Source organism: Ovis aries, chromosome 6 (assembly GCF_016772045.2).
Source record: "Ovis aries strain OAR_USU_Benz2616 breed Rambouillet chromosome 6, ARS-UI_Ramb_v3.0, whole genome shotgun sequence".
Classification (NCBI taxonomy): domain Eukaryota; kingdom Metazoa; phylum Chordata; class Mammalia; order Artiodactyla; family Bovidae; genus Ovis; species Ovis aries.
The window spans coordinates 103,733,130-103,748,347 of NC_056059.1; the positions used below are offsets into that span (position 1 = coordinate 103,733,130).

General features: G+C 52.0%; 1 protein-coding gene across 3 annotated transcripts in view; it reads left to right on the plus strand.

Moving 5' to 3' along the window:
* The first annotated feature begins 1,659 nt into the window (after positions 1-1,659).
* LOC101113239 (janus kinase and microtubule-interacting protein 1) overlaps positions 1,660-15,218 on the plus strand; it is a 130,136-nt gene continuing 116,577 nt past the window's right edge. For all 3 annotated transcript variants that reach the window (XM_042251626.1, XM_042251627.1, XM_042251632.1), the window contains exon 1: positions 1,660-1,992. The gene's annotated coding sequence lies outside the window, so the exon portion shown is untranslated. The remainder of the gene's footprint in view (positions 1,993-15,218) is intronic.

Below are 15,218 nucleotides of genomic sequence, written 5' to 3' on the forward strand. Positions count from 1 at the left end.
TGCTGCTGCTGCTGCTGCTGCTGCTGCTAAGTCGCTTTAGTCGTGTCCAACTCTGTGCAACCCCATAGATGGCAACCCACCAGGCTCCGCTGTCCATGGGATTCTCCAAGCAAGAACACTGGAGTGGCTTGCCATTTCCTTCTCCAATGCATGACAGTGAAAAGTGAAAGTGAAGTCATTCAGTCATGACCGACTCTTAGCGACACCATGGACTGCAGCCTACCAGGCTCCTTTGTCCATGGGATTTTCCAGGCAAGAGTACTGGAGTGGGGTGCCATTGCCTTCTCTGAAGCATTAAGTCTTGCCAAATCAACTGCCTGATCCTCTCTGATGCTCCTCTTCCCTTGTCACTGAAGCTATGCCCACGCACCTCTTTGATCTCCACTTGCCTTTTCAGTCTGAAATTCATAGACAGCCAGTGTATCTGTTAATGAGAGTCAGATCTGTTCACAGATATTCCAGGTTTACTGAGTACATGGGAGGTCTGCACTTCCCACCCTGATTCAAGTCAGGCATGGCCGATGACTTGTTTTAGCCATCGAGTCATAAAGCGAAGTGATATGTCTCTTCCAAGCGGAAGCTTTAAAAGCTGGTAAAATTTGCCACCTTTCATTCAAAGTGCCAAAAATATTATGTGTACATGGTTTCAGCTTGGGCTCCTGACTGACTAGAGCCAACAGAGTGCCCTGCTGGCTCAGGTAGGATGTGAGCAAGAAACACGATGGTGATATTTGGGTTCATTTGTTACTTGGGCTTCATATAGCTTATCCTGATATATACACTTGCACAAATCTGACAGTGGTCTTATAGACCCCCTTACCTGGTGAGACAGTCTCAGGATAAACAAATTCTTTCTTGTAGCCTGCATGTGCTGGCTTCTGCCTACCTTCCCATCCCACACTTTGGATTCTCAAATATGTAACATTATGTGAGAGTTGAACCATAAAGAAGGCTGAGCGCTGAAGAACTGACGCTTTCAAATCCTGGTGCTGGAGAAGACCCTTGAGAGTTGCTTGCACTGCAAGGAGATCAAACGAAACGAGATAAAATGAAAGCGAATGAATGAATCTTTGCCTAACTAAATCCTACCCTTTCTTTAACCCTCAGCTGGACACCACATGGTCCATTTTACTACTGTTGGGTGATGCTCTTTTGCCTAGTCGCCAAGTCTGTGCCACCTGCTGGCTGTGACACCTTCAATATTTTCCTTTAACTCCTGACCTTCAGATTGCTATCTCTGGTTGTGTCTTCCAGACCATAGGTGGCCCTGGACAGCCACAGTTCCAGGTGATATACACCCCCTCCAAAATGGATGTGAACCCCCTGAGGGCAGGGATGAGTTTCCTGGGGCCCTTAGCTCTAGGTGGAGCCGTCTGCCTGCAACAACAGCTTCGACTAAGGCGGCGGCAGAGCTGCTAGCTTGGAGGAGCTCAGCAGCGGGACCCCCACTCCTCCCGGGCACAAGTCGCCGGATCCACTGCGCAAACTCAGGCCTCCTCAAAACTCTCCTCCTGGCGGCAGAACAGCTCCCGGCAACTGCCCTGGGCTGGGGCGGGGCAAGCGCCGGGCCCTCCCCTCTGACTGGCAGGAGGACGGGCCAACCGGAGGGGCGCCCCGAGTGAGGGGCTGGGCCGCGCTGCGAGCCGGGCGGCGGGCGGCGGAGCTAGCTGCAGCCGGGAGTGTGCGGCACGCGCCGGCAGGCTGCCCGGAGCACGGTCACCCGGCGTCGCTGCACCTCGCCCCTCGCCCAACCGAGCCACGCGCGCATCAGCTAGTCTTTCTCATTTGCTTCTTTCGATTTTTTTATTTTGAAATTTTGCATGAATCCGTCTTCCGTTCCGTTTTGTCCTTTTTAAGGCGGGGGCGGTGGCAGCGTAAGCTCGGGGCGGGGAGGGGGCGGCCGGAGGATGTGGTGCGGGGCTGCACTCGCTACGCCCGCTGCTGCTGCTGCTGCTGCCGCTGCTGCCCGGCTCGGGCCTGAGCACCGAGCAGGTGGGTACAGGTGCGCCGGGGGGCGGGAGGCGCGCGCTGGCCAAAGGGAACCCGCGGACCCCGCGATCTATGGGGCTGGCACAGTGGCAAGGGAGGCAGTGACCGGTGCCGCCCCGCCCCATCGCCCACCTGCCTCTCCCCTCCTCCAGCCTTTCGCGCCCCCTTTAATACCGCGGCCACTTTCTCATCTCACCTCCGAGGTTCCCCACCCTTCCGTTCCCATCCCCCACTCCCTTCCAAATCCCCCTGCGGCGTATCCCGTCCGGAGGACTCTGCGTCGCCTCCCTACAGACGCTTCCCCCGCCTCTCTTCCTCACGCCACCCCCATTTCCACTCCTCTCCCCATTCCGCCCCCAATCTGTGGAGGGGGATGGGGACCCACCGGGCGCCTCCCGGGAGTGGCGCGGGGGATGGGGGGGCGTGGTCGGCCGGTTCCCTGGATGTCCCACCCACTGAGTAGGTCTGGGTCCCCCGGATCTCAGCCGGGCGAGATGGCCCAGAGGATGGAGCCCCGGGGCCGCGCCTTGGAGGCTGGGGGCCGGGAGGGCGAGGCCGCCCCACCCCACGCACTGCACACCCCCACGCTGCTCCGCCCACGTGGGCGCCGGGGAGGAGGCTAGAGAAACGCGAAGAAAGGCTGGTACCCACCCTCCCGCCTGGCCGGCGCGTCCTGGGCGCACTCGGCCTCCGGAGATGGCTCCCGCGGGGCCCGGCACCTTGCCGGATGCCCTGCGTTCAGGCCAGCAGCCTCTCTGGCCTCCTGCGCCTTCGCTTCCCGGCCCCTTCGCTCCAACGCTCCATCACTCCACCCTCTGGCTTTAGGCTCCTGAGGATCCGGTCTTGTCCTCCCTGATAGAGGCTGCTTCCCACGCTGGAGCCTTTTACCTAAAAGCAGCCACCACCCACCCTCCACCCCCACCCTCCGCGTACACACCACCAGCACCACCCCTCCCCACACACTCTGGTCTGCCCTTCTCCGGACGTCTGGGGCAGCCTGGGCTCTGCGCCAGCCTCTGCCCAGCTCTGTAAGCTCCAGAGATACTGTATCTAACCCTGGCCCTCCTCCGCGGCCCCCACCCCTTCCTTGCACACTCACAGGCACACTGTCCTTGGCCTTTGCTTGTGCTGTTCCCTCTCCGGGAACATCCCTCCTTCAATTGGACAGCTCCTTCTAGAACAAGGCAGGGAGAGCACGGCGGGCCTCCCTCCGCGCCCCCCGCCCCCACCCCTGCCACCCGCCTGAGTGTCCCTGTATGACAGAGCTGGACACATTGCCATCCTCTCCGATAGCCTCCGCCTCCCTGATCAGACTAAGAGGTCCTGGAGTGGGGTGCAGGTAGCCTCAGCCCCTCACAGGGGGAGTCACCCAGAGTAAATATCTGGCCTAAGGGCGTATGCCTCTCATCTCAGGGTGACCCACTGGTGAGGGCCAAGGCTATAGGAGGGGCCGGCTTCTTCTCCAGGGCCTTGAGCAGGTGGGTGGCTCTACCATGAGCCGGAATGGATGAGGAGGAGGGGCAGATTTGGAGATGGGATGGGGTGGTGAGGAGCCCCCACTTCCCCTTCCTTCCCCTAGGATGCTTGTCCAGCAGGACATTTGTTAACTCGCGGAGACCCGCTGCTCTGAGCAATCTTTTTGTTTTATACAACTCGATGGAGCCTACTGGATGATTGCAAAGCTTTTGTTGTTGAGACTTCTGCATGTGGTTTGTAATACTAAACGTCCCTGTTCAGAGTCTGGGGTGGGATTGTTCACTCTTACCTTGAGTCTTGTCCTAGCGAGAAGCCCCTCAAAAGGGTCAGAATGTGGGTCCAGCAAATGAATTCATTGCCATTTTTCCTCCTTCACAAACCACCCACAGCTCCCCCTGCCTCCATGACCTCCTCGAAAGTTCTGCCCGTCCCGGCTTCCCTGGGCCACCTCTCCATCTCCCTGCCACACCGTCTGAGGCAGACACGCCACCCCTGTGTCCCCAGATGTGTCTTCACATTTAGGGTTTCCCCACAGGCTGTGTTTTCTCCCAAAAAGTTTCCCCTTCTTTGTGTGTCTGGAGAACTCCTATTCATATGACAAGGCCCACCTCTCGTGGGAGATTCTGTGGTGGAGAGTCTTGTGGTGTTCCTCGATTCTCCTCAAACAGATTATGTGGTTCTCTTATCTCTCGCTTCTCTGCTGGCTCAGATGATGAAAGAATTCGCCTGCAGTGCAGGAGACCTGGGTTTGATCCCTGGGTTGGGAAGATCCTCTGGAGAAGGGAATGGCAACCTACTCCAGTAATCTTGCCTGGAGAACTTCATGGACAGAGAAGCCTGGCTGGCTACAGTCCATGGGGTTGTAAACAGCCGGACACCACTGAGCGACTAACACACACTTAGCTCTTGCAGAACCTTATATCCGTACATTGTATAATATTTATGTCATTTTTCCTTTAGAAGACTTTGCCCACCAGAGATGAGAGGCACAGTGAGATCTGAGAGGCAGCACCTGTTTGGTGGGGCTCTGTCTTCCTGGGGAGGCACCTGTACTGTCAGCGCTATAAGAGAGACACATGCTGAGGGACAGGGAGAGAGCATGACAGCTCGCTTCCCCGACCTGAAGGCTTCACGAGGAGGAGGCAGGATGGAGCCCTTTTTTTTTAAAATTTATTCTTGACTGTGCTGGGTCTTCATTGCTGTGAGGGCTTTTCTCGAGTTGAAGAGAGTGGGGACTTCTCTCGAGTTGCTTTGCACGGGCTTCTCATTGTAGTGGCTTCACTTGCTGTGGAGCACAGACTCTAGGGTGCTTGGGTTTCAGTAGCTGCAGCGCGAGGGCTCAGTGGTTGCGGTTCCTTCCTGGGCTCAAGAGCACAGGCTCAATAGTTGTAGCGTCTGGGCCCAGCTGTTCCGCTGCATGTGGAATCATCCTGGGCCAGGGATCGAACCCATGTCTCTGGCATTGGCAGGTGGATTCTTTACCACTGAGCCACCAGGGAGGCCCCCAGAGCCCGATTTCTTAGTGCACAGAGCGCGTTGAGGCTGGGAGATGAGTGGCAGAAGGAACGGTTTCTGAGGAAGCCGTCAACCAGCAGCAGTTGCCCCTGCGTGCTGTGGGTTGTTTATCTCCCTAAGTGTTAAGGGACCCGCTTGCCAATGCAGGAGACATAAGAGGCTGGGGTGTATCCTGGTTCTTCTCTCCCACTGTGGTTGGACCAACCTGCAGGGCTCCTGAAGCTGCGCTCAACGGTGTCCTGTTCTTGACAGCTGTGTGATCTTGGGCAAGAGGATTAACCTCTCTGAGCCTCTATTTCCAATGCAAATAAGGGCAGTGGTCCATCTTTGGCTGAATTGGTGTGGGGATCAGAAGTGTGGCCTCTGGGCATCTGAGGCACTTAAATAAGTGGTGATGATGATGATTCAATGGACATGAACTTGGGCAAACTCTGGGAGATGGTGAGAGACAGGGAGGCCTGGCATGCTGCAGTCCATGCGGTCCCAAAGAGTTGGACACGACTTAGCGGCTGCACAGCAACAACATGATTTGGGAAAATAAACCCTTTAGCTTTGTCACAGAGTAAATGCCCTGGTTAGAGGCCCTCACCTTCTTTGTCCTTCCCAAGCTAACATCATCAGGCCAATAAGCTAAATATTCAGTAAGCAAGAATGAAAGATGAAGGGGATGGGTGCTGTGTTGACTAATTCCAACTGTGCAGACTTGTGCGAGAAGGTGCTGAGAATGGTGCAGGAATCTTGAACTCAGAGTCCACTGGCCCCAGAGCAGATCCTCTGATGCCTCTTTTGTCTGGACTTTTTCCTGTTCATTGCTGGAGTGAAGCGATTATAGTCATCTCCATCCAATTCTTAGGAAAACTCTTTTTTTTTTTAAAAAATTACTGAAATACAGTTGATTTACATTGTTATGTTAGTTTCAAGTGTGCAGCAACATGATTTAGTTATATATATATATATTTCAGATTCTTGTCTATTATAGGTTATTACGAGGTATTGAGCCTAGTTCTCTGTGCTGTATAGTAGGTCCTTGTTGGTTGGTTCCCTGTTTTAGGGAAAACCCTTAATGAAAATAATGGTTGTAGGCTGTGGCTACCAGCTAGGTGAGGTGGGCTGTGAAGGCACAGGGCTGGGTTACAGGACCTGCTCCGAGGAACGAGCTCAGACCATACTGGCTATGTGACCTTGGGCAAGTCACTTAACCTCCCTGTGCCCAGTTCCTTTCTCGTGATGTTCACTGAAGGAAAACAGCTCTCTATGGTTGCTTAAACTCCCACTCTTGCCATGAATTATCTTAATTTAAACTGCCCAGCAGCAGGCAGGGTAAGGATTGCATGAACCCTTTTGTTAGGGGCTGTGTCTAGAGATGGAGCTGGAAGAACTAAGCAGTGGTGGAGGCGAGGGATGGTCTCCCTCCAAAGCTTAGGTGTTGCTCCATGAAGCACACCAATTCCTGTAACGGAAAGACAACTTTCCTGCAGGACTGGTGTGAGAAATCAATCAGAAGAGCCTTCTTAGTGCTTTTAATAGAAACATGTTACCTTAAAGCCAGTAGTAGCTTTTGGTGTTGCTGTAGCCTGAGGCTCAGAAAAAGGCCTGCAGGCTGGCCACCAGAGGGACCTTGGCTTGTCACTCTAGCCCTGAATGCCTTAGGAAAATGTTTTCTTTGCTTATGCCTTTCCAAAGCCAGAGGGACAGCCCAGGCACTGTGGGTCAGCAGTGAGGGGCAAGGACCAGGAAGGGGGTCCTGGGGTCCTCCCGGTGTGAAGGGCAGGGGTCAGGAGCCTCACCTGTAGGGAGTGGGAAGGGGCACTAGTGCTTGCAGGGAGTGGCCCAGGAGGTCTTAATTACCAGGGCGTAATTAACATGCTGGTACCCAGCAGTGGGGCTTCCCAGGTGGCGCCAGTGCTAAAGAACCTGCCTGCCAATGCAGGAGACCTAAGAGGTGGGTTGGATACCTGGATTAGGAAGATCCCCCGATCCCCTGGAGGAAGGCGTGGTAACCCCCTCCAGTATTCTTGTCTGGAGGATTGCATGGACAGAGGAGCCTGACTGGCTATGGTCCATAGAGTTGCAAAGAGTCAGACATGACTGACACCATTAAGCTTGCACGGGGCAGCAGAGAAAGGGCATTGGGGTTCTCAGAGTGAGGGAGGAGGCAGCTCCCCAGTGGGGAGGAGGCCTCTGCTCTTGTCTTTGGTGATCGTATTTATTTTCAGAACCACAAGGAATACTGTTCCTCTCACTGAAGTCTACGGAAATGAATTGAGACAAATGCTGTTTTCCTTAATGGAAACATTGCCTGAGTACGTACCAAATGCCAGACTATCCACAAGCTACAGCTCATCCACCCGGTGCTTGATGCTGTAAATAAAGTTTTATTGGCACCCAGTCATGCCCATTTGTGTACCTGCCATCTATGGCTGCTTCTGCCCTGTACTGGCAGAGTTGGGCAGTTGGTGCAGACATCTGTCAAGTCAGAAACATTTACTACCTGGCCCTTTGCAGAAGTTTGCTGCCCCCTGGTCTGTGCTTTCTCCCTGGTTTGAGTTCATCCAGTCCTGGATACAACCCCAGGGGCTTCCCTGATAGCTCAGTTGGTAAAGAATCTGCCTGCAATGCAGGAGACCTTGGTTCAATTCCTAGGTCAGGGAAGATCCCCTGGAGAAGGGAAAGGCTACCCACTCCAGTATTCTGGCCTGGAGAATTCCATGGACTGTATAGTCCATGGGGCCGCAGAGTCAGATGTGACTGAGTGATTTTCACTTGGACACAACCCTGGAGGAAGATGCTTGCATTTCTCATTTTATCGGTGGGCACATAGAGGCTCTGAAGCCTACCCAGGGTCACAAAACTGGCAGCCCATGTTATTTATTTATTTTTTTTGAGGAGGGGAAGAATTTATATTTTTTGTTAGCTTCTAATTGAATCTTATACATGTTCAGAGAATGTGGTTCCGTATGATACCTATTGTTAAAAATTTCGATCCCCCAATTTCTTAATGTCCCAGTACCTGATGACTTCTTAAAGTATCTTTGTTTCAAATCCATACATATAGTTCAGTGGCATTGAGTATTTCATAGTGTTGCGTAACCACCATCAACATCCATCTTCAGCACTTTTCTGTCTTCCCAAATTGGCAGGTCACATTCTTAACCATAACCCCATCCTGCCTTGTGGGTGTTTTGTAGAAAAAAGCAAGCATCAGCAGCATTATAATTTAGCACAGGAGGCTTTGGTGGAATCCTGGGGATTGAATGCTTGTTTTGCAGTATACTGACCGTGGATGATCGTCTGTACCCTTTGAACACTCTGGAGCTCAGTGGCCTCATTTGTGAAATGGGCATAGCCCCAGTCCCTGTCCCTGCAGACCATGTGGGTGCGAGGATGAAATAAAGAACAGAGGGGAAAGGCCAGCCTCGCGCACTGGATGGTATCTGTGATGCTGTCCCTGGAACAGCCACACCTGAAACAGCTGTGAGGCCGGTCTGTCCTCTCTGTGTGGCTCGTGGTGTCCCTTTATCCTTTCCAGGTCCTGGAATCACCCACAGGACCCATCGTGTATCCTAAAGCCCCCAGCTAGACCTCAGGGGACCCCTGTGCTGCGTGGATGCAGCTTTCCTGCTGTCCCTTCTCCCCTGCGGCCCAGACTTGGCTGAAGGGCCACTCTAGGGAATGAAAGGAGGTTCTGTTGAGGCCATCCTGGGGCTGCCAAGGGCCGCCCATCGTGGCAGTAATGCCCTTGTGTGTGCCAGGTCAGGGGATGCGCTGGCTTGGCCTGCTGGCCCCTGAGCCTCCATCTCGGCTGTATTTTGATACAGGAGCCCTGGCCTGGCCCCTGGTCCCTTCCTCAGGCCTGTGGGGAGTGGGACACACCACTGAGGAGTGTCCTGCTGCCCTTATGGGACAGACCCTGAGGATTACAGGCGTCTGCAGTGGAGGCGTGCTGCCGTCCATGGGGTCGCGAAGAGTCGGACACAACTGAGTGACTGAATGGCAACAAATAGTGGAGGCGAGAGTGATCTGGTAAAGTCGCTTTCTACTTCTTTCAGCTTTGGAAAGTCCTCTTCTCTCTTTTTCCATTTCTATTCTGGTACTTCTGGAGGCTGATCACTCCTACCTGCTTTCTGAGACATGGGGTTTTATTTTATTTAACAGAATCATCACCTGACTCTTCTGTTGAAACAATTCCTTTTTTCCTCCTTTCCCCTCTCCTTTTTAAAGCTGAGCTGGAATTCAAGATTAGCCATTTTAAAATATACAAATCAGTGGCATTTAGTATTAATAGATTCACAGTGTTGTACAGTCAACACCTCTGGGTTTAAAAACAGTTTCATCACCCCCAAGGAAAACCCCTTCCCCCTCCTGCAGCCTTTGGCAGCCACCCACCTGCCTTCTGTCTGTGTGATTCCCCTGTTGTGGAATTTCATATACACAGACTCATATATAATGTGTGGCCTTTTGTGTCTGCCTTCTTTCACTGAGCATAGTACCCTCAAGGTTCATCCAGATCATAGCATGCATCCATACTTCAGTCCTTTTTAAGGCTGAGTACTGTTCCATTGTAAGGATGGGCCACATTTTGTGACCCATTCATTGCTTCCATTTCAAGGATGGACACTCAGGAGGTTTTCACCTTTTGGCTATTGTGCAGACTGTTTGAAGCATGGCCCCTCTTCCTGCGGCCCCGGCTGCCAAGGTTCTGTTTTGGCATTTCCACTCACTCTCCCCATTACTCACTAATTCATCTGTTCAGACACTCATCAGATAGCTGTGGATGTGTCCCCCATGCCCAGTTCTATGATGGGGACCTCCAGCCTTGACTTGCTCTTGGCATCTGTAGAACGGTTTATTGATTTCTCACTTTCCAAGCCAGAGTGTGGGAGTACCCAGAGGCAGGAGGGCCGGCACGGGGCACCTGAGTGGCCCAGAGAGGCAGCTGGCACAGGCAGGGAGCTCAACCACCTTTCTGTGTATTCCTGGAATGTGCCAGATGCTTTGCAGTTAGGTCTGCCCCTTGCTTCCTGGCCTCTTCATCTCCTGCCCTCTCCAGAACTGGCTTCTTCTCACCCTTCATGTCAGCTTAAATTTCCCCTCTTTGGAGAGGTCTTCCCTGCCCTTCCCCAGGAGATGCCCACCTGCCCCCTCCTCTGTTACTCTCCCCTTTGTCCCCTTGTTGCTTCTGACATCAAGATCTGAAGTGGGTTTGTTTCCCCATTTGTGATCATTGCCCTAGTCCTCATAAGCTGGACTGAAAGCACCGCGAGAGCAGGAACCTAATCTGGCATGTTTTCTGTCTCCTAGCCCAGGACGTAGGCATGCAGTAGCTGCCCAAGAAATAAGTGTTGCTACCGCTTGGAGTCAGATGTGAGTTAATTTCCTAACTTCACCTTGCTAGCTTGATGATCTTGAGCCTGTTACTTAATCTTTCCCAGCTTCACCTTTTTCTTCTGTTCAGTATGGAGAAAGTCCAGTGTCCCGAGCCTTTGGGGTTAGTGTGGAGGTCAGAAATAACTGTGTAGATGGCCCAGAGCCTGTCAGTATATAGTAGATGTTAGTAAGCGCTGCTGCTGGTGGTGGTTCCAAAAGTAGTGCTTATAATAATTGTGAATGAGTCTCCTAAGTCATATGCTCGCACGCCCTGGAGAGTGGAAAACATACTCTGGATTTCAAAGACTTTGTAGGAAAAAGAGAATGAGAAAGATCTCAGTAATAACTTGGACATTGATTACTTATTACAACGGAACCGTTCTGGATATATTGGCTACATGAAATGTATTATTAAAATTAGTGTCACTTGTTTATCTTTACATTTTTTAAATATGGCTGCTAGAAATTTTAAAATTGCATGTGGGGTTCACATTGTATTTTGGGGGACAGTGCTGCTCCAGAGGTTGGTGGCTTTGCCTTTGTGAAGTGTGTGGCCCTGGGCAAGTGAGTCACATTTTTTCCGTGCTTCCAGTTTCCTCCTCTGTAAACAAGAAGCTCAATCTGATGACAAACAATGACAGTGCACATTTGAGGGCCTCCTGTGTGCCCCTGAAAGGAACTATAGCCCCATGAACACGAGTGGCTAGGTCCCTGCCCATGGCAGCTTTCAGTCTGAGAGAGGGGAGACCCACAGAAAACACAAACCCCGCCACTAAGACTGTGATTATTCTCTGAAAGGTATAAGTAAGGATACCTGACAAATAATGATAGAGTGAAGAGGGCTGGGTCTCTAGCTCGGAGAGGTCAGGGCTGAAATTTCAAAACTTTGGCTACCTGATTAGAAGAACTGACTCATTTGAAAAGACCCTAATGCTGGGAAAGATTGAAGGCGGGAGGAGAAGGGGACGACAGAGGATGAGATGGTTGGATGGCATCACCGACTCAATGGACATGAGTTTGAGTAATTTCTGGGAGTTGGTGATGGACAGGGAGGCCTAGCGTGCTGCAGTCCATGGGGTCGCAGAGTCGGACACGACTGAGTGGCTGAACTGAACTGAACTGTGAGGAGAGCTGGGGTGAATCCACCTATAGCCTGGGGCTTGATAAGCTCTGTAACTGGCAGCCAAGATGAACACTTTGGGATGACCCGAGAGCACTGGAACATTGGGCCACTCTACTCAGAATCGCCTCCACTCAGCGGTTCTGGCCTTTTTAATCCCTCTGCATATAAGAACTGTACCAGAATTTTTATGTTCTGGGAAGACTTTGCAGTTCATTTCGCAGAGGGCCCCGGGGAATGTGGGCTTCCCCTGTGGCTCTGCTGGTAAAGGATCCACCTGCAGTGCGGGAGAGCTGGGTTCGATCCCTGGGTTGGGACAATCCCCTGGAGAAGGGAAAGGCTACCCAGTCCAGTATTCTGGCCTGGAGAATCCATGGACTATCCATGGGGTCGCAAAGAGTTCGACACGACTGAGCGACTTTCACTCACCCGGAATACGGAGATCTCGCCTCCGAGCATCTCGTGGGCGGGGCTGCGCCATGGTCAGCGCTGATTGGACGAGGGCCGCTGATGCTCTGGTCGTGGCAAGGCTGTCTTTTGGTGGTGTGTACCTTCACTGCTGGAGACCGCATCTTCTCTGCTTTCTGCACTTGGGAGGGAGCCTGTATTGAGCCCCTCTTGATCTTGCCAGAAGCTACGAGAGAGACAAATCACTTCACTGTTGGGAGCTCTGGCGTTTGGGGAGAGGGTCACACCCGGACCCCGGCCAGGGATGCATGTGCTTCACGTGGAGAAATGCCCAGGGAGGTTTTATCCCAGTTTTTCACGGGTCAGGGGCATTCTCCTCATCTTCCACACACACACACCTGCCAGCAGGTGCCTGACCTTGTGCGCCTGCTGGGTGAGGGCTTAGGGGTGGGCCTTGCACATGTGTAAGTGAAAATGGGTTATTGCGGGTGACAGCGAGTCTTCCCCTCCAGCCCTCACTGGGCCGCACTCATTGAGGAGAACGAGTGACTTACCTGAGGTTGCCCACGTGGTGGGGCTGGGGGGTCAGATCTCTGGCTACTCTGACAATTGCTGATTACTGAAGAGTGCAGCCACCTTCACCTGTCTTCAAGGCCCCCATGGCCTGCTTCCAGCTCAATTCCTGCATCTCCCCCAGTGAATGGTACCCCTCTCCTAAGCACTGTCCCTTCTCCTAGACCCTTGCTTGCCAGCTGCTTCTGCCTGCAACACCTCCCTCACCCACCCCCACTTGTGAAACCCTGCAGGCTCCAAAGCCCAGCTTGGATGGTGGGGCCCCAGGAGGGACCTATCAGCTTGATCTACAAGTGAAGACACAGTGAATGAAGTCAGTGGGGCTGGATTAAGACAGAAAGAGCCTGGAGGCAGAGGAACAGACTAAAGAGGCTTCCTCCTGCTCTGCCCAGGGTGTCATGGCCTGCCCCTGCCTCTGTCCTCCCAGGCCTTCACCAGAGCATACTGTCCAGCCATACTGTCTGCCTGCCATTCCTGAGTGAGTCTAGCCTTTGCACATGCCGGTCCCTCTGGCAGATCTGCCAATTAGCCTTCCCTACCCCATTCACTTGGTGGACGTCCTCTGCATGTGCTGAGCATCCATCATCAGCCTTATTTCCTCCAGAAAACCTTCTTTGACAGTACTTCCACATTTGCAGGCCACGTTGCGTGTGTCCCTGGGGCTCCTGCTGCCCTGGATTCTGTATTCCAGCTGCCAGTGACTTGCCAGACTTTCCTGCTAGACAGAAGGTTCCAGGAAGTGGAGATGCTGCCTAGTCCACAGGGGGCCTCCCACAGCCCGGCACAGGGTCGGGCCACAGCGGGTGGTCAATAGCTTTTGGCCTTTAGCCTCAGTGTTTGGTGTTGATAGTATGATGACTGATTTGTCTTCACATCTGAGCCAGAAAATGAAAAATGAGTATGTTTCATCTGCCTATAATGTCAGTGTTGGGAGGGACCTTAACCGAGTGCCATTGGTTCTTCTCTCTGTTGTTTGCATTGAATCCATTCTGCCCTTAATAAGCCCCACTCCTTCCTGGCAGTGGGCACCTCTAGTGACATAAACTCTGCAAACCTTGGATGCCTCAGTACTTTCGACTGAAACATCCCTGGCTGCTCCATCAGTCCCGAGACGATGGTTGTGAAGCTTCTACTGTTGTTGTTTAGTCTGTGAGTTATATCCGACTTATTGTGACCCCATGGACTGTAGCCTGCCGGGCTCCTCTGTCCATGGGAATTCTCAGACAGGAATACTGGAGTGGGTTGCCATTGCCTTCTCGAGTGAAGCTTCTACGGAACTTAATAAAGTTTTCTTTCTGCACAGGGGCGTTTCACTGCCTTACAGTGCAGCCTGCTTTTACTTTAGGGCAGAAAAAAAATGTTGGCAAGCTGTTCTTCAGAATCCAAACCATGTTCTTGTGTTCAGGTCGTACTTCTTGTTAAAGTGGTCTGATTTTTTCCATTTCTCCAAAGCCGGACCTCAGAACATGCTCTGGTAGACACATCTCTCTTTGGAAATTGGCAGGGCTGCTTCGTGTGCCAGGGCAGCTGGGTGAGTGAGCTCATTAAGCCTGGCAGCAATTGAGTTTCTGTGGCAAGTCTTGGAGCCTTTCAGGATCAGGGCCAGAAGAGGTTCTTTTGCCCACCAGACACCTTATTTTGAACAAAGGCCTGAATGTCCCTCCCCACCCAGATTCTGCCTCATCTGTTTCAACTGTTGGGCAAATGGGTGTTTTACTTACATGATCTGTCTCTCCCTGGAAGTTTTCCAGATACCCAGGATGAGTCCAGTTTATGAGGGCTTGGGCATTACAGATCTCCTGAGTTTTCTATAGACATGGCTAAAGGTGCATGCAAGACATTCATGCATGCATGCTAAGTCCATTCAGTTGTATCCTGACTCTTAGTGACTATAGCTGTCCATGGGATTCTCCAGGCAAGAATACTAGAGTGGGTTGCCGTGCCCTCCTCAAGGGGATCTTCCTGACCAGGGATGGAACCCACATATCATTATGTTTTCTGCATTGGCAAGTGGGTTCTTTACCACTAGCAAGATGGATGCAAGACACTTCATACCGAAATACGTAAAAAAGTCCTGTAGCTGGAGAGGATATCAGAAATTGGGAGTGCCCCAGCTAGAAGATGGGGAAGGAGTTCTGGGTGCCCCAAACCTCAGATGTTTACAACATACATTGTAAATTTTGGATTTCATAATTCATAAGCTCCTAGATCATAGTTTCACTTTCTTGAACAGAGGGCTTTGTAGGTAAACTAAGAGGTCAAGTGACAAGGAGATTGGTGGGGAGAGGTGTTAACACTTCCAGGCAGGCATGTGCGCTGATCATTTTGTGGTGTCTTACCTGTTCATTGTCGCAGCTGTAGAAAAGTCTCTTGCTCATTAGATCTTTGTTAGCATCTGTGCCAGGTCTGTGAAAGCAATGCCGTGGCACTTGAAAATCCCCCGTGGAACCATCCTTTTCCACCTTGGTCTGAAACACTGAACTGTTATAGCACTTCTCATCATCACATGTCATGAACATGATCCTCAAAATGTTGTGAATGGCTCTATCCCTCCTCTGGGTGGGAAGGTCAAACTGTAGCCTCAAATTCTCTACCCCAGGAAGCTGGTAATGGACATTATTGTAGATGGTGTTCCATGATTACTGGGTGAATAATTGATTTGCTCCTGTTTACTGGAACCAGAGAGAAAAAATCAGGATGGATTAGAAAGTGAACCATTTAAGAACCTAAAAATTGTTGGAGAGGTAATTTTGTATCCGAATTAAAAAGA